At 35.1% G+C, this 19079-nt stretch overlaps 1 protein-coding gene across 6 annotated transcripts in view; it reads left to right on the top strand.

Moving 5' to 3' along the window:
* LOC106877480 (protocadherin-like wing polarity protein stan) overlaps positions 1-19079 on the top strand; it is a 309480-nt gene that overhangs the window by 165053 nt on the left and 125348 nt on the right. The gene's annotated exons all lie outside the window — the stretch shown is intronic.

The raw sequence follows: 19079 nt of genomic DNA, 5'->3' as shown, positions 1-19079 counted from the left end.
AAAAGCAGCAGAAATATAACAAAAAAAACGTTACTCTGAGTTTCACGTTCCCGTTCATCAGATGAACGGGAACATGAAAATCAGAGTAACGGTTTTTTTGTTATATTTCTGCTGCTTTTAAATAAAGTATATATATATATATATATATATATGTGTGTGTGTGTGTGTACACATGCGTATAAAGAGAGAAAGAGATGCATCTATATGTGTGTGTGTAGTCATCTATATATCATAAGTAATCGTATTTAGTAAATACATCATTGATATATATGCAATATTCATCCAGAGATAATTGCTATTTCCTCTATATCGGATGTGACAAATCTAATCTAGGTATGTGGCTGGCTGTGAGTACATGCCATTCATAAGACCCAGCTGGATCAAAATATATCTGGCATTCTTGTTAGTCACTGTTGGAAGGGATTTTGAGTACCTCTCATCCATTACAGATGTTATCTCTGAATGAATGCCACAGTAAATTGCCTTCAAATGATGTATACACATTAAGTATGATACATACATGGCTATTTCAATTAGATACTACTTCTATTGCATATAACAGATTTTTACTCTGCTAGGTGGCTTTTTGTAATATCAGTGATTGTTTTATTCACTGTTTCCTATATATTAGAGATGAAAATTCTCTTCTTGTTTCTCCCAGGCATATGGTTGGTTGTGAATACATGGCTTTGGTGAGGCCCAACTAGACAGAAATGCATCTAGCTTTCTCATTAACCACTGCTGCTGCAATTTTCATCTCCATCTGAAATATATATTGTATTTTCAAACACAGAGTTGTTATCTCTGGATGAATACTGCAGTAAATTGCCTTTCAATGATGTATTTGCATTATTGATGTATATTTTAACTGTGTACTATTTCTAGTGCCCACATCTATCTATCTATCTATCTATCTATCTATCTATCTACACATATACATACATATATATGCAGACAAACAGATACACACAGAGGCATGTAGCAAAAGACACAGTGTGCGTTTAAGAAGTTTGCTTCTTGATCACGTGGTTTTGGGTCTGGTCCTTCTGCATGTCATCATGCACCAATACTTCTACTATAGCCCTGGGCTGATCAAGGCCTTGTGAGTAGATTTGGTAAACAAATACTAAAAGAAGCCAGTCATATGTGTGTGCAAGCGTTGTGTATGTACAAATGTGGAATTTTGATGGACAATTGGGAGAGAAGTGCTCGTTGTATGTTGTAAACTTTAGAATTAATTGAAATTGAATAGTTACCTTGTAGCTCAAGTTTTGTGTCTCACTGTAATCTCAGCTTAAGTTTGTGGTGGTGGTATGAAACTTGAGTTGTGAGGCATTTAATTTCTATCAGCTGTATGTGTGTGTGTGTGTAAAATACATAATTTATGTGTATCTATCTACCTATTTATCTTTTATTTATATATATATATATATATATATATATATATATATACAGGGGTTGGACAGAATAATGGAAACACCTTAAAATTTCAAGCAAATTCATTTTAATATTGGGTAGGACCACAGAAGTCTGTGCACATATTGAGAAGTCTGTGCACATTCTTAGCTTATTTTGTTTTTTACATAGACCACTAGTGCTGCCCAGTCTGCATGGTCAATCTTTTCAATTATATTCAGGCTTTCCAACCTTTCTAGTTCTTTATTGACCTGGTTTACCGTCACAAATGGCACGTTCCGTTTGGGCCTGAAAGTAGGTGTTGAATTTTCTTTGATGGCAGTCCTTGCTTTTGTTTTTGTGCAACAGTCTAAACCTTCCGAAAAGACTTTTGGGAAAGTTTCTTTCATTTTTTGTCTCAGTTCATTGACCTTGTTCAATCGTTTGACTGCTCTGTTTACGTTATTGCACAAAACGCTTATGGGTGTATCCTATAAATTGAATCTCTCCATATATTTAATGCCAAATAAATTCATGGATTTTTTTCAACACATAAACATTCACTTTTTTGGTTTGACCATTGAACATTATATTACAAACGTGTTCACCTGCGAAATATAATTTTCTTCCCATAACACCATACGCTATTTTGTTTGGACTACATAATTTTGGTTTACCCATTTGTTCCCATATTTTCTCATTTATGATTGTGTGTGTCACTTCCCATATCTAATTGCATTCTGAGGTTTCAATTCTCACATTCACAAATTTTCTGTTGGTTGTAGTCACAATTTTTCCTGCTGACAAACTATTTATTTTTTCATGTTTGTTCTATTTTCCTATCATTCTAGTTTTGCAGAGCAATTTTACATGTCCTTAAACACGCAGTGAAAACACTTTGCTTTTTTATATGGACAATCTTTTTTTCAGGTGCATCCCACCACATGTCATAGATGGATTTACATCCCAATACTTTTTCTGTTTTTCCTGCAACACTTTATTTGTCTTCCAACTTTTTTGCCCTGGTCTTATGTGAAAACACTCTTTCTGTTGAATTTCTTCCATGTCTGTGTCAAATCCTGGTCCGTTTCCAGTTTTGCTAGACTTTTTGTTCAGATTTCTGCATCTCTTTTATCTGTCAATCCTTGTGCAAACACTTGAAAGAATCTGGAGTAAGCATATTCATCCTTAATCTCTCACATTCTTTACTGATGCTGCCTGTGTAAGTAGTGAAGTCTTCATCTTTGATCTTTTCTATGTTTAAACATTTCCATCTAGTATTAAACAGTGAGCTCACTTCACTAAACATTTTGCACAAAACGTCAACTGTGTTGGTGAAATTTATGTTGGATGCTTTTTTTGGCAGTATGAAGTTACTGTGCTTCTCATGCTCTACTGTTGCTAGTTTTCTTAAAACTAGACATGTTTTCAAAAATTTGTTCAAATCTTTGAAAGTAAGCCTCGAATGTTACTCCTTTGGTGTCATATTTGAATTTGCTTATGAAATTTGCTACATGGTCAGACGAAAATATAATATCCAGTTTGGTCATCAACTTCATTAGTTGTAACATTTGCTGCTGCAATTCTTGTTGTTCTCATTGTTCCTTGAGTTGTTGCTATTTTTGCAACTCAACTACCCCAGCTAACAAGTCTTTCATATTTTATGATTTTCGTAAGTTTGCACAAGATTTTTGTTTCTTTTTGTCGAGTTATTTAATTTTCCATGTGAATTAGTTTAAACTCTCTGTGTGAATGTCTTTTTTTTTTCAGTCTGCATCAATTTGTTTTTCATCATCGTCACTGTTGTGAAGTGGGTTCCTCCCACTGGTGTAATATGTGACTGCTGATGTACTGTAATTGCTGTTTTACACTAGTAGCCACAACAGTCACTAGTCATCAGATGCCATTGTATTTCTTTGTACTAGAATAGTAATACACTAACTTCTTCTGTCATACTATTGCTGATAGCTCCACAAGACACTGACTAAAACGATCAACTCTCAACCCTCTCTTGACGACCAGCTACTGGTCTTTTTATAATGGTTGATTCCTACCACTTTTTACCGGGAGGGGTATACAGTTTCATTATACAACACATTTTATGGGAGATTCTCATTTTGATATCAACCCTTATAATTTGGATGATCATCTAGAAGCTCACTTATTAGATCATAATAATGTATTCTAATGCTGATTGAGACTTAAGAAAATATTACACAAAAAAGCCAGAGAATGAAACACCCATCATTATTACTCCTGGTTGAAGTAATTATGCATTTATAAATGTACCATTTATTCTTTTACTTGTTTCAGTCAAAACTGCAGAAAAATAACAACATATGTCAAAATCCAAAAAGCATGTAAACAATAAAGGCGGTGCTCCAATACCACCTTTATTGTTAATTCTCAGTTGATTTGTTTGCACTAAGAATGGTGTGAAGCTGTATGAAGCAACTATTCTGAACTAGATTACTTTTCCTATGGAAACATGTTACAATACAATAGAAAAACAATGATGGATTTAAAATTCAAAAATATGTTAAATCTTCCAAAACTAAATGTAAAACTAAAAGCAAGAAAAGGAAGGCAAAAGTATAAAATAGTTATGAAATAGGTCATTATAACATTTTCACTAAGATTTAAGATGTATGCAGAAGTCTGTCCTATATATATATATATATATATATATATATATGTGTGTTGTTTTCTCTCTCCTCTCCCCCATAACTTAGCGATTCGGCAGAAGATATTGGTAGAATGAGCACCAAGCTTGCAAAGAGTAAGTCCAGTGGTTGATTTCTTCAACTAAAAGGCAATACTCCAGCATGGCCACATTCAGGCAGCTGAAACAAGTAAGATATATATATGTATATATATACACATATACGTACATACACATGTGTATAGATGTGCATATGTATGTATATATAGAGCAAGGTTTGAGGTGTGTTTGTACCCCCACCATTGCTTGACAATCGATGTTGCTGTGTTTATGTTCCCACCTCTGCTGGCAACAAAGGGACTCTCACTCAGAGTAAAAGGCAGACTGTATGACGCATGTGTACGAACAGCCATGCTACATGGCAGTGAAACATGGGCTGTGACTGCTGAGGACATGCATAAGCTCGCAAGGAATGAAGCCAGTATGCTCCGCTGGATGTGTAATGTAAATGTGCATACCCCTCAGAGTGTAAGTATCTTGAGAGAAAAGCTGAACATAAGAAGCATCAGTAGTGGTGTGCAAGAGAGACGTTTGCGCTGGTTTGGACATGTGGTGAGAATGAATGAGGATAGCTGCGTGAAAAAGTGCCACTCCCAAACAGTTGAGGGAACCCGTGGAAGAGGTAGGCCCAGGAAGACCTGGGCTGAGGTGGTGAGGCAAGACCTTCGAACATTGGGCCTCACCGAGGCGATGACTACTGACCGAGACCTTTGGAAATGTGCTGTGCGTGAGAAGACCCAGCAAGCCAAGTGAGATCGTTGCCAGGGCCCCTGGACTGGCTCTTGTGCGGGTGGCACATAAGATGTACCATCCTGAGCGTGACCGTTGCCAGTACCGCCTGACTGGCCTTGTAGGGTTTTCGAGCAAGATTGTTGCCAGTGCCCCTGGACTGGCTCTTGTGCGGGTGGCACATAAAAGACACCATTTCGAGCATGGCCGTTTTCGTGCGGGTGACACGTAAAAGCACCCACTACACTCTCTGAGTGGTTGGCGTTAGGAAGAGCATCCAACTGTGGAAACTCTGCCAAATTAGATTGGAGCCTGGTGTTGCCATCCGGTTTCACCAGTCCTCAGTCAAATCGTCCAACCCATGCTAGCATGGAAAACGGACGTTAAACGATGATGATGATGATGATGTTGAAAGTTGGAAATATTTATTGAGATATCAGATTGTATTACATTTCTTTTTAAGGGTGTATATATACACATACACACACATTAATTATTTTGAGTTAATGTGACTTCAAGTTTTGCCTTATCAGCTTGTTCAGTAAGTAAGGATTTTAACAAGATTTTCTGTTTTTATCCTTAGGCGCAGGAGTGTCTGTGTCGTAAGTAGCTTGCTTACCAACCACATGGTTCCGGGTTCAGTCCCACTGCGTGGCACCTTGGGCAAGTGTTTTCTACTATAGCCTTGGGCCAACCAAAGCCTTGTGAGTGGATTTGGTAGACAGAAACTGAAAGAAGCCCATCGTATATATATGTATATATATATATATGTGTGTGTGTGTGTGTGTTTGTCCCCCTAGCATTGCTTGACAACCGATGCTGGTGTGTTTACATCCCCGTGACCTAGCGGTTTGGCAAAAAGAGACCGATAGAATAAGTACTAGGCTTACAAAGAATAAGTCCTGGGGTCAATTTGCTCGACTAAAGGCGGTGCTCCAGCATGGCCACAGTCAAATGACTGAAACAAGTAAAGAGTATGTCCAAGATATTTTCACAAATCAAGATGGTTACATACGAAAATGTCAGCAGTTTGATTCTTTTTTTGTGTATGTATGTGTGTGTGTGTGTGTGTGATCAAAATCAAAGAGAGGAAGTGACAGAGACTAAGAACAAAAGAAACAAAGGAAAAGGAAACAGTGTTTCTTTACATGGGATATATTTACAGTAAATACTAACTCTTTCAAGATATATACATGCGATATAACTGTAATACAATCTGATATCTTGATAAAAATTTTCAACACGTATCTTAAATTTCTGTGAAAATGTTATAAAACCTTTTTCATAATTTTATTACTTTTTCATAATTTTATTACTTTTTCCCTTCCTTTCTTATATGTTTTGGTTTTACATCTATTTTTGGAATTGTTTACATGCTATTTGAACTTTGATATATGTTGTTATCTTTCTGCAGTTTTGAAGCTTGTTTCCATGGGAAAGTGGTCTAGTTGAGAGCTATTGCTTCATATTGCTACGCCCATTTCTTATTGTGATGAAATCAACTGAGAGTTAACATCGGTACATTTATAAATGCATAATTACTTCAATCAGAAGCTATAATGCCCTGTGTTGGATTCTCTGGCATTAATGCATAAAGTTCCAATCAACACAAAATAATCAATAAATTTTATTCTATTAAATATATAGAGCCTCACCAACAGTAAAGGTTTTGTTATTTTCTACAATAACAAATAACATAGGCACAGGAGTGGATGTGTGGTAAGTAGCTTGCTTACCAACCACATGGTTCCGGGTTCAGTCCTACTGCGTGGCATCTTGGGCAAGTGTCTTCTATAGCCTCGGGCCGACCAAAGCCTTATGAGTGGATTTAGTAGACGGAAACTGAAAGAAGCCCGTCATATATATGTATATATATATATATATATATATATATATATATATATATATATATATATATATATATATAAATATATATATATATATATATATATGTGTGTGTGTGTTTGTGTGTCTGTGTTTGTCCCCCTAGCATTGTTTGACAACCGATGCTGGTGTGTTTATGTCCCCGTAACTTAGCGCTTTGGCAAAATAGACCGATAGAATAAGTACTAGGCTTACAAAGAATAAGTCCCTGGGTCGATATGCTCGACTAAAGGCGCTGCTCCAGCATGGCCGCAGTCAAATGGCTGAAACAAGTAAAAGAGTAACATGAGTCTTCTGTAGAGCCTTTTGTTTACTCATAAGCATATCCACTCACTCTATGCAACTTGTGTATTGAATCTTTATTTGAACTATGGTCCACTTTGCCTTGCACTGGCCATGCTCCATATGTATGTATGCATGTATGCATGTATGTATGCATGCATGCATGAATGAATGAATGAATGAAAAGAACCCCTTCGGTCATGAATGACCATGGGATTGCACCTAGAAAGTTACCCTCCGCGGTATCAGTCCGGGCAAGGTCATTTATGGAAGACCAGCAGTCACCCATGCACACCAGCTTCCCCTCTTCATGCCACCAATGTTATCCAAGGGAAAGGCAAAGGCTGATACGGCTTGGCACCAGTATTGCAACTCATTTCTACAGTTGAGTGAACTAGAGCAACATGAAGTAAAGTGTCTTGCTCTAGAACACAACACAGAACCCAGTCTGGGAACGGAACTCACTAACTCATGATTGTGAGCCCAATGCTACTACTACTACTACTACTACTGCTGCTGCTGCTGCTGCTGCTGCTGCTGCTGCTTCTACTACTACTACAAATAATAATAGATAGATACAAACATACATACGTTAACACGCGCATGCAATCTCAGTCATTCACATACCCATTAACTGTGTTTATTAATGTTAGATCTTAACATTTGTGTCATGGAAGACTTGTTTCGTGTCTTAAATTACTGTTGGCTGAATTGCTAAAATAAGGTTATCCCTATCTAGAACCATAGAAATGTGAGATTATTCTCTTGTGACACTCAATATGTTCTCTGGGACACTGTGTTGTTTCTGTTATTATGGGAAATATAACCAATGATGTTTTTCTTTCTGATCATTGGCAGTGGTTTGTTTTGATAGTAGCAATGATACTTTATACCAAAATTATTTATAATAACATGATTGCAGCATGGAGGACACACGTTAGCCATTCAGAAACACACAAAGACCATTAACTTCACTTAAACATTTATTGTGTATAATACAGTATCAGAATTTTCATCATCTGAAAGTGTGAGTTTTACACTGGCAAATATGTGCAGCACATATTTTCAGTGACCAAGTTGCAGTTGTGAGTGACAAAAATTTTGACACCATATTACATACAGTAAATATTTAAGTGAAGTTAATGGTCTTTGCATGTTTCTGCATGCTGAAATTGTATTAATTTCAGCACATGGTCTCTGATCGAGTACATCGCCATAATTTATAATAATAATAATTAACTTTCTGATTTAAGTACAAGGCCAAGAATTTCGAGGTGGTGGTGGTGGGGGGGGATTAGTCAATACTATTGACCCCAGTGCTTGAATGGTACTTTATTTTATTGACCTCCAAAAGAATGAAATGCAAAGTTAATCTCAGAAGGACTTGATTTCAGAATGTAAAGAGTTGGAACAAATACTGCAAAGATTTTTTATCAATGCTCTAATGATTCTACCAGCAATTTATGATTTATGAGATGGATACAAGGTCCCAAATTTGGGGAAGGGATTTAGTCAAGTATATTGACCCTAGCACTGAATGGGTATTCTATTTTATTGATATCAGAAAAATGAAAGGTAATGTCAGCCTCAGCAGGATTCAAACTCAGAATGTAAAAATATATAAGTAAGCATCGCAATGTAATTTGTCTGATAGTCTTTGATTCTGCAAAATCCTGCAATCCTCTGGTAGATACAATATCTTCAATCAACAGTTTCACAATATTGGATACTGTGCGATGTCTTAAATGATAAAAATAATAATAATTTCTACCATAAGTACAAGATCTGAAATTTTGGAGGAGGAGGTAGTGATTATTTCTAATTTAGGTACAAGCTCAGCAATTTTGTAGGGAAGGAATTTAGTTGGTACAATATTTCCTACTACTTGACTTTATTTTATTGATCCTGGAGAGGTGAAAGGCAAAGTTAGCTTCAACAGGATTTGAACACAGAATGTAAAGTCCTAAAAGGCCATGCCACTAAACAACTTTTCCAGTGTTCAAACCATTCTACAAGTCCATCACCCTAATAATTCTTTCTGATATGGGTACAAGTTTGAAATTTAGGAGAGAAGAATTGATTACAGCAACTCCAGTACTTGACTAGTATTTTAATTTATTGACCCCAGAGACATGAAAGGCAATGTTGACTTCAGTGGAATTTGAACTCAGAATATAAAGGTATTTATTTCAATACACTAAAAATTCTGTTATCCAAATAATAGTACTTTCAGCAAGGAGCCATTTCTCTGTCAAAGAATAAAAGACAGTAATTTTAGAATACTTGTTCCAGTTGAATGCTTATGGTTTTGGATGAAACTCTTTCAAACATTTCTACAGGCAGCCTGTGTGCAGAGTCTCCACATCCATTTACTAGCTTCCTGTTTTCAAGAAATCTCACTATTCTTATAAAAGAATGAATTATTAGCCAAAGCAAATTCACTTGCTATTTAATTGTGTATTGTCAACTCATGTCCATCACTTTGTTATCTCCGGAAGCATTACCATTCTCATATTTCCCAAACAAGTATACACAAATGAAAGTGGGTATAAATACCAAGGAAGATATCAGCTTCCCTGTTTGAGACCATAAACTGTATGTAACATGTGTGCTTTCCATCAAGTGACCTTTTAACGTCAGCGAGATGAAGATCTTTATCAATCTAAACCATTTAAAAAATGGTATTATGCTATTCTTTGTAGAATGCCAACTTTCATAATCTACTCTATGATTTCATTTTTCTAAGATCAAATCAAAATGTGCAGTATCAGTAAAATAAGTCCCAGTAATATCTTAAATTGATTCAGTAAACTGTCTTCTGTGTAAATTGTATCTAATGAATGTGAATTACTATTTTGAATCAATGAATATTGATTTTTATTTTCTTAAGTAGGCTTGAATTTTGGATGTTGTTTAGGTCAGATCATATCTGACTGAGTAGACCTTATGTCATCTTCATAGTCAATTGAATGTCCTGGTGTAATTCATAGATCTGTTCTTTCAGATACATCAAGCTAGTGGGAGACCTATTAGTGGTGTGTCAGCTTGAACGCCAGTATATCTAAATTCAGAGGGGCTGCAGAGGAGGCAGGCAATATAAACATAAACACAGCATGGGATTTCTTGCTCATCTGCACTTATCATTGGAAGTCTATAACCTCGTGTGTGAGGCTAATGAAGCTATTAATGTTCATTTGTTTTGTTTTTTATATTTTATTTTTCTCTATCTGGACTGAGTTACATAAGCTAGTGTCCTTATGAAGAAGTTGTATTCTGGATTGTTGTTTATGTGCATGGTACTTAATGTCAGTTGTACATGTAATGGTAAAGACTTTGAGGATTGGAAGTTGCTATATCAACAAATTGTGCCTCACAATATATCTAAATAATCTTTTCACTGAGTATTTTCCCTTCATTGTGTAGGTAGTCAGTGCATAGCTTGTGATGATACCAGAAGTGCTGATTTGTGTATCTTGTTGTTTAGCCTCGGTCAGACCTGATCAACTAGACCTATCCTCAAAGTTGTTCCAGCCTTGACCATTCCACCTTTCTTTCAAACATAGTATATCTAAGATGACATTATCCAATATGACCTTGCGGTTTTTTTAATGGTAGGGTGTGACTGAGGGTGGGTACCTTCCATTTGCAAGCATAGGCAGGACTGGTATAATCTGGTGGGTTTGAGATATTGTTGAAGCTGGTTGTGGAGTGATTATTTCTTGTATTAATCCTGTCACACTGTATTCCTGCTATGGTGGGAATAGGTTAAATGTCATCGCTGCCAGATTCTTGGTAAAACAGTAATGAACAACACACATAGAAAAAGAAGATGCAGCTGATTTTGTCCATTAGTTTGCCTATAATAGTTACTCTTGAGCTATTTATTCTTTTTTTTTGCTTAGGAGCCCAGGTGGAGAGTAAAGTCAGACACAGGAACACAGGTCTGAGAGGGTTAATGTATTTTGTGATGTTGGCCATTATTCTGAATGTTTGCATTTATAGTAATAATGAACTTATTGTAGACAGTGCTCTAGTGTGTTGTCATGCACTATTGGTATTTGTTATTTATGATAGCTATGTATTAGATACAGAATTTTATGTATGTTTGACATTTATGTATGTTATAAGGCTTCCATTATAGTTTGAAATATGGATACCAGTGCATAATGAAATGCTTTTTCCTCCAAACGGTCTTTTTTCTGTTAACTTGTTAGTATTGTCCTGCAGTGAAGTTAGCTTTTTTATATTATGGTTGCTTTGTGTACAAAGACTGCTTTGGTTGTGGTTCTGTATTTCGTTTGTGATTTTCTTGGCTTTTAATGTATTGGTTATTTTTGTAGCAGTCATAATATTATTTGAGACAAGATTGATGTTGGAGTGAAAATCTTTTATAGAAATATACTGGTGATATTTTTAGTTTTCTATGTTGAATTTTGTTGTGGTCTAGGGTATGTTTGAGTGAGATTTCAGTGCTTCGTTTGTCTGTTTCCACACATGGGCATTTTGTATTGGGGTGCACTTATTTCTATTGTAGAGGTTTGTTACCTTCAAAGCTTTGTTATGTTCAGTGTTTTCTTTTTTCTGTCACCTTTTCATCATTCAACCATTTCTTCATCAAAACCAGTTCCTTTTTTGGTTTGTTTTGGCATAATGTATCCAGGATTACATTATCCACGTACATTATTGTTTAGCTCCAGGTCTGTTTTGATCAAGCTGACATAGGATCAGAGGCAGTCTAACCTTGACCTTCGTGTCTTTTAATATATCTAGATTTAAATTATATGATGTGTCTTTCTATTTTTCAAACTGATAGAACATAATTTGAGGAACATGGATGCAATTCTAGATCAAGGAACTGCAGATCTTTAAGGAAGGTAAATAAGATTTTGTGATGCTTATACCTTTCTCAAAGGTATTCATGATGCAGGTGAAGTGAAATAGTTATGATTATTAATCATAAAATATTAATCTCTTTTTTTTTTTTACCTTAACACAATTCTTTGGATTTATGTGAGAAAGGAAATGGGAAATTGTGGTTTGCAACACTACATTACCTTTGATTTACTGCAAAATGACAACAGGATGGTAATATTATGACATAATATGAAAGTAACTAATAATTGTCAACTATTACTGATTTAAGTTTTGAGAAAGTTTAGGTCAGGAGAAAATCTGTCATTAAATTACTAAAGATCAAGATTAATGTATATTACCACCAAAGGAACTCATTTGATAAAGTTGCACCTCTCACAAAGCAATGTTTATACCTACTGTTGCAATACCACTGTGAACAGGTTAGAAACAATTGGTGGAAGAGCTTCAATGGAAACTTACACATGCAAAAGCTTCCTCGCATGCTACTCCACTATATTATGGTTTTACTGCACAATTAAAATCCAGAAAAATGCCTATGATCTGGGATGACTAGAGATAAGTTTAGTCATCATAAACATCTAATATCCACTCCAGAAAATAGAGTGACTCCTCTCATAACCAATGAAACTACTCAACAACTCAAGCACAAGAAATCTATCATATAGATCGTTGTTCAGTCCGGTCAGAGAAAGAATCACCAGAGAGTGATTGTTTAAACTACATTTATTAATTATCCTACCAGTGCAGGAACACATACATTGGATCACTAGAACAAGAGATACATGTTAAGAATAGAGTACTTTTACAGAGTAATACCACCTAGTGCAGTATTCCAACACTGATTAACCTGCCCCCAAAATGATAAACATTCAGGTCTTAGTTAAAGACATCAATGTTATAAACTTCTGAATTGCAGCTTAATCTGCAGAGGGGAGTTGGACACTTGAAGTACATACTTAGTATGTACTTCTAAATGGGCAGTACAGGTATACGCATGTTTCTGCATGTCCAACTCCCAGTGTAAATGGTGTCTTACTTCCCTTGTGAAGTTATACCTTATTAAGAAGCAGAACCCTACTCTGAACTGCAGAGAAGAGTTGGATATGTAGAAGTACATATTTAGTATCTCTGAACATTTCTGATACTGGAGCCTGGTGTTGCCATCCGGTTTCACCAGTCCTCAGTCAAATCGTCCAACCCATGCTAGCATGGAAAGCGGACGTTAAACGATGATGATGATGATGATGATGATTGTACCTGTTTCTTGCATCCTTTCATTTACCCAGTGTATTGACGAGAACACATATTAACTTTTCTGACAAGGAGTTGTGAACTCAAGTATGTTTATGGTTAGGTAGTAAAACTTAAATTAGCGACACATCTACAGTTACTTGTTATGTTATTTTGATATTGTATCATTTTGTTATATTTTTCTGTTACTTTGTACTTAATCAGGCATAACTACATCTACTACCCATAGTATAAACATGTTGCCTAAGATACACTTATGCATGAAATTTCTTGTATTCATCCAACTATATACAAATTTATGCAAATTTGAGTAATCTTGCTCAAATTAGAGAACTTTCTAGTTATAGGTCTTTACCAAATATGTGTACATAAAGATCATCAGTATTGACTTGGATATGTGAGATATGGTTTTATGATGCGAAACCTCTTCTTTTAATATATTCATATGTAAATTGAAACCTTTCATTCTTTTCTATATGAATCTCTTTGTTAAGTTGTTCTAAACACCAGTTTAATAATGCCGAACTTAATTATTTTATAAAATCCCTATAAATCGTTGATTATTCACTTCTCAATCATTTGGTTTTAGTTTCAGTCCCTCTGCATGGCCCTTTGGGCAAGTGTTATCTACTATAGTCCAGGGCTGTCAGAAACTTTTGGTCAATGGAAACTGAAAGAATACCATCACATATTATAAATATTTGTGTGTACGTGTGTGTGTGTATGCGTGTGTGCGTGTTTAAGAGAGAGTGTGTGCTTACATTTGCAATCTTTTATACAAAAATACAATGGGCAGTGTTGTTGTCAGTTTTTTTCTGTCATCAAATTGTTTGAGAATCTTGTATCATTGAAGCTGTGTAATATAAATGATCTCTTGCTTGTAATCAGATAAGGGTTAGTGCTAAGAAAGGTGTCTGGCTGTAAAACTAAGTCTAAAATAACATATTCATCCAACTCATGGAAAAGTAAATATAAAATGAATGAATATAGCTTTATGAGAAAAATGATCGATCAGAAAGAGTTAATGATATAGACTAGTCTAGATTAAAATAACTTCTAGATGTGGGCAGGATAGATGTAATCAATAGAAGGATATGCTCACTGAATGGTACCAAACTGATGAGGATGTCAGCTGGATAGTCATATTCTGTTCAGTTCATAATGCACAACCTAATTATGTTGGCTTCAGAAATTGTCTACAGATATTGATTGAAGAGGCTGAACTTGAATATTTCTACTCGATAAGTGTAGGAGAGAAATGATGATCTCTTTGTTATCTGACTTTGTTCTCTTGGTAGACATCAAGTCACTCTTGTCCCTTATCAATTTAGTTAATTGTCTCAGCTATTATAACAAAAGTATGTTTCATCATCCCTGAGAAAGGTATAAGACTAAATCAATTTTGATAGGATGTGAATGCAGAGTTGTTGAATCATATAGTCACCCACCTAAATAAATGTTCCAGATCCTGTGATTAAACACAGAACCATTTGGAGTAGAATATTTCATTCTTTGAATTATTTAGCAAATTTCATTCTTCAAGATTATTTATCTCTAATGCAAATCTATTTTGTGCTTTAGCCGATATAATCCCTCAGATTAATTTTTACCAATGTTCTTATATGTTTATAGCTCAGCTATTTAACCTATCAACTTTTGTATAAGTTTCTAGTATTCAGATAATCCTGTTTAAAAACTTTCTTTCCTTTCACTTTTTACTCATATAATAGGAAGCTAAATTAAGATTAAGGTTTAGGAGATATAAATAGTCACTTTTGTTGTTTTTTCCTTTTTTTTATAGTTTCATTCTCATTTTAAAAAATTGTTATCATTGACTTCTCTTTCACCTTTAAGTCCTTTTGTTGTTACAAGTCTTTAGGTATTAATTCTCTTTTGATGAACATAAGGTCAATTTTCTGTTGGTATGAACAATGTTAGAGAATAAAGAAATAAAATCATCTTTGTCATCATCATCATTATCATCATTTTGATGTCCTCTTTACCCGACTTGCATTCATCAAATGGAATTATTGAGGAATATTTCCTATAGCTGGATGTTCTTCCTGTCATCAACCTTCACTTGTTCCCAAGTAAGGTAATATTTCCCTTTGTCTGGACATGTTTTCATGGAAGACTGGAAATTCACAACACTGCTTGTATGACGGTGACATTTGCTTACAACCATCACAGGATGTCAAGACACAAAGACACTTTAAAGCAGGAAGCTTACATCATAGAGCAAAAGGTGGTCTCAGTAGGTTGGTATCAAAGGGATTGATAAAATAATGTATATTTTATATAGCCTGTCTAGTTTAAGTTGTACAAGAAGTGTTTGTATGGAAACAGTCAATATTGGCATAGGTCTTTAACCGGATTGAGTTCTTAGTCCCAAAGACTAAGGCCTACTACAAATTTAGGTAAACACTCATCTAAGCTCCAGAAATTCATGATGATTTAAGTTTAAAGTGGCCTTTACTATAAATCTCTAGCAGTTTAAAACAAACACCACTCTGGATAAAATACTTGTTTCTTTTCTTGTTTTTTTTTTTTATCCATTTTATTAATTCCATTTGAATAGATTGTAGACTAGGGATAATTAAATATAACCTTATAGTTTAATTGTCTTTAATTACTTAATAAACAGTGTTTTTGGTAGTAAAAATAAGGATTTCTTATTTTACTTATTGATTTATTTTGCCTTTTATTAGTTTCAGTTTTCATAGCTTACTGGCTTGTTGCCATGGCATTTGTCACTTGTTCTTATTAAGTAGCTAGCATCAGCTGTGTTTTTATATATTTATTTATTGTGTTTGACGGGATTGTATATATGTATATGTTTGTGTAATTTTATGTATATATATTTCTATATTGTGTTTTTGTGTGTGAATACACAGACATGTGTATACATGTGTGTGTGTGTGTGTGTGTGTGTGCGCTCTTGCCATCATCATCCTATATTAAAGTGACAGGGGCAATGAAGAAGATAAAGCGCTAAAATATTCTCCCCTTTCTGCTACTCTGCCTTAAACAGTTCTAAACCACCATCCTCCTTGGCAATCAATCCAACCTGGGGTCACTCATGTTTGACCTGTACCATTTGGCATGTAATAACCCTTAATCTCTTAAGAACTTTGTTAAATGTCATGTACATAAGTCTATAAAGGTAACCAAAATAACCGGAAGCTGTTCAACAATTGTTCTTTATAATAAATTATAATTCCTCTCTATTAGTTTTCCTTTAAAAAAACAACATATATTTTAAAACAAAAATTAAGAGTGTTTTATTTTTATTTTATTCTTCATCTTTTAAGAATTAATATTTCTGTGTTCATATTGTTGGGTTGAGGATGGGGGTGGGATATCATTTTTATTTTGCATTCATTTACATTTCCACCAATTTCAGCTGCTAGAACCATCTCCTCCACTGCCAATGCCACCCCACCTCTCATCACCAACACTGCCACTACCCCCTCCCCACCTTTTCTACTATGTGCAACATAAACCTCCCCTTTTGGCACAACTAAATCAATCCTACCTACATACATTTCTGCTAGTTTTACTCCTTCATTTCTCACTGCTGTTAAAGTTGATAAATCCTATTTCATCTGTCCCCCCCCCCCACCAATTCCACACCAAGGCTTGTTTTTTAAACACTGCCAAATCTAAAAGTTCAGAGACTATTTCAACTATACATTATTTACATTAATTACATTTGATGGATATTTGTCCTCATCTTTGTTGTTAACACATTTCGGCTGATATACCCTGCAGCCTCCATCAGGTGTCTTGGGGAAATTTCGAACCTTGGTTTGCACTCCTAAGGTATTTTTCATGATGATGATGATGATGATGCTATTATTCAGGTCACTGCCCACTATGCCATATGCCCATGGGCATATGGCGTAGTGGTTAAGAGCATGGGCTACTAACCCCAAGATTCTGAGTTTGATTCCAAGCAGTGACCTGAATAATAATAATAATAATAATAATAATAATAATAATAATAACATCAAAAAATACCTTAGGAATGAGAACCCAGGTTCAAAATTTCTCCAAGACACTTGATGAAGATTGGAGGATATACCAGCTGAAACGTGTTAACAACAAACAAGATGAGGACAAATATCCATCAAATGTAATTAATGTAAATAATGTGCATAATTTCTCATCTCTTAAATATAGAACTGTATTTCCACTATTACCTTAAAGCAATGTATCTTCTGGAGGTAGCATGATTTGCTAGAAATAATAGCAATCAATTCACACTCTAGCATCTTCAGTATAACAGAATTACTTTGGGTAATGTAGATCTTGATATACAAATAAAATGGTGTAGTCATGGCTGGAATGCCTCTGATTATAAATCTGTGCAGTTGAGGATCAGCTGACATACAGCTGAATGACAATCTCTACTTAAGTCAGGGTGGATATGGTCTGGGAAAAAAAACGTTTGCTTTCATACTAAAAAGAAAAGGAGAGAGAAAGATTAATAAATAAAGAAGAGAGAACAGATTTAAGTTGTTAACTATCGCCTTCCTTTTCTCATCTTCATCAGTATTAACAACATCCTCTCAGTTCTCTTCACTAAACAGTGGTATCAGCCAAGGAACTGTCATCTTTCTTTTTTTTTAAAAACTCTCCTTCATCAAAAATATCCTGTCATTCATCATCACTAATCTTGAATCATTCCTTGACAGGTGACACAAGCTACAGTCTTTCCTACTTCTTTTTTAATCCTTTAGCATTCAGATTACTCTGTCAAATGTAATGCTTATATATTCACATTGTTTTGAATTAATCATGCATTATCCTGTAGCTTTGAGAGCTCAGTGATGTGATGGTTTACTTTTAGAATGACATTGTAGGGTAGGTGTGAGAGACCAGATCTCGCCTGTTTGAACATAAAACAAGTAGAGTATTTGGGTCTGATATGCTTTGTTTAAATGTTAAAGGATTAAATCCAGTGACTTGTCCCAGCACTAACATCTATGTTTCTGGTTATGTATACATCCTTTTCTCGCAAGAAATGAGACCTTCTCTACTTTGTTGTTCTTCTTGGCAGTGGTCCACACTGAATGAACAGACCTATGATCAAAGGCTTTCTACATAAGACTACTCAGGGTTAAATTATTTGATTGAACAACTGAATTATCATTGTTTAAAAATCCACCAGAGTGGTTGATTTTTTTGGTGCTAATGTATGTAGCAAAGTTGTTATATCCCAAGTGGAGAATGTTCTTAAGTCCTAGAAGTACTGCATATATGGCATGAGGTGTCTAAACTGCATGTGTGTGATGCTTATTTAGTAAAAGGTGCTATCATCTGCATAGGAGTGGTGTTGGCAGTGATGGTGGGGTTAATATAGGCAGACAGCAGGTGATCAAGTGACCTTACAAGAAATCTCCAGTTCAAGAAATGGAATATGGGTAAAACCAGTCTGCAAGCAACTTTGTTGGGAATGTTCTCATGCCAAACATACTACAGAGGGTGATGGATTAATGTTAATTGTATCAAGAAAAAAGTAATATAGTACTGTAGTATATGATAGAATGATAATATTGTAATATGGCTGAGTGTGTGTATGTGTGTATATGTATATGTATGTGTATGTATGAATGTGTGTGCAAGATATGTATATATGCATGTGGATTTACATATATTCATGTATATGTGTGTATGTATTTGTGTGTGTATGTGTTTATGTATATGTGTGGTGTATGTATGTATATGCATATATGTGATGTAGGTAGACTTATCTGTAGTTATGTGTGTATGTATGTATATATACATATGAGTATGTATGTAGATAGATAGACAGTGATTTCAAATTTTGGCTCAATGCCAGCAATTTTGTGGGAGGTGGTAATTTGATTATATTGTCCCTAGTTTTCCACTCATACCTATTTTATCAACTCTGAAAGGGTGAAAGATGAAATTGATA

The sequence above is a fragment of the Octopus bimaculoides genome, chromosome 11 (genome assembly GCF_046866305.1).
Source record: "Octopus bimaculoides isolate indiv1 chromosome 11, ASM4686630v1, whole genome shotgun sequence".
In the NCBI taxonomy this organism is placed as follows: domain Eukaryota; kingdom Metazoa; phylum Mollusca; class Cephalopoda; order Octopoda; family Octopodidae; genus Octopus; species Octopus bimaculoides.
The sequence above is the reverse complement of the archived record's forward strand: the minus strand, read 5'-3'. Positions and strand labels throughout refer to the sequence as shown.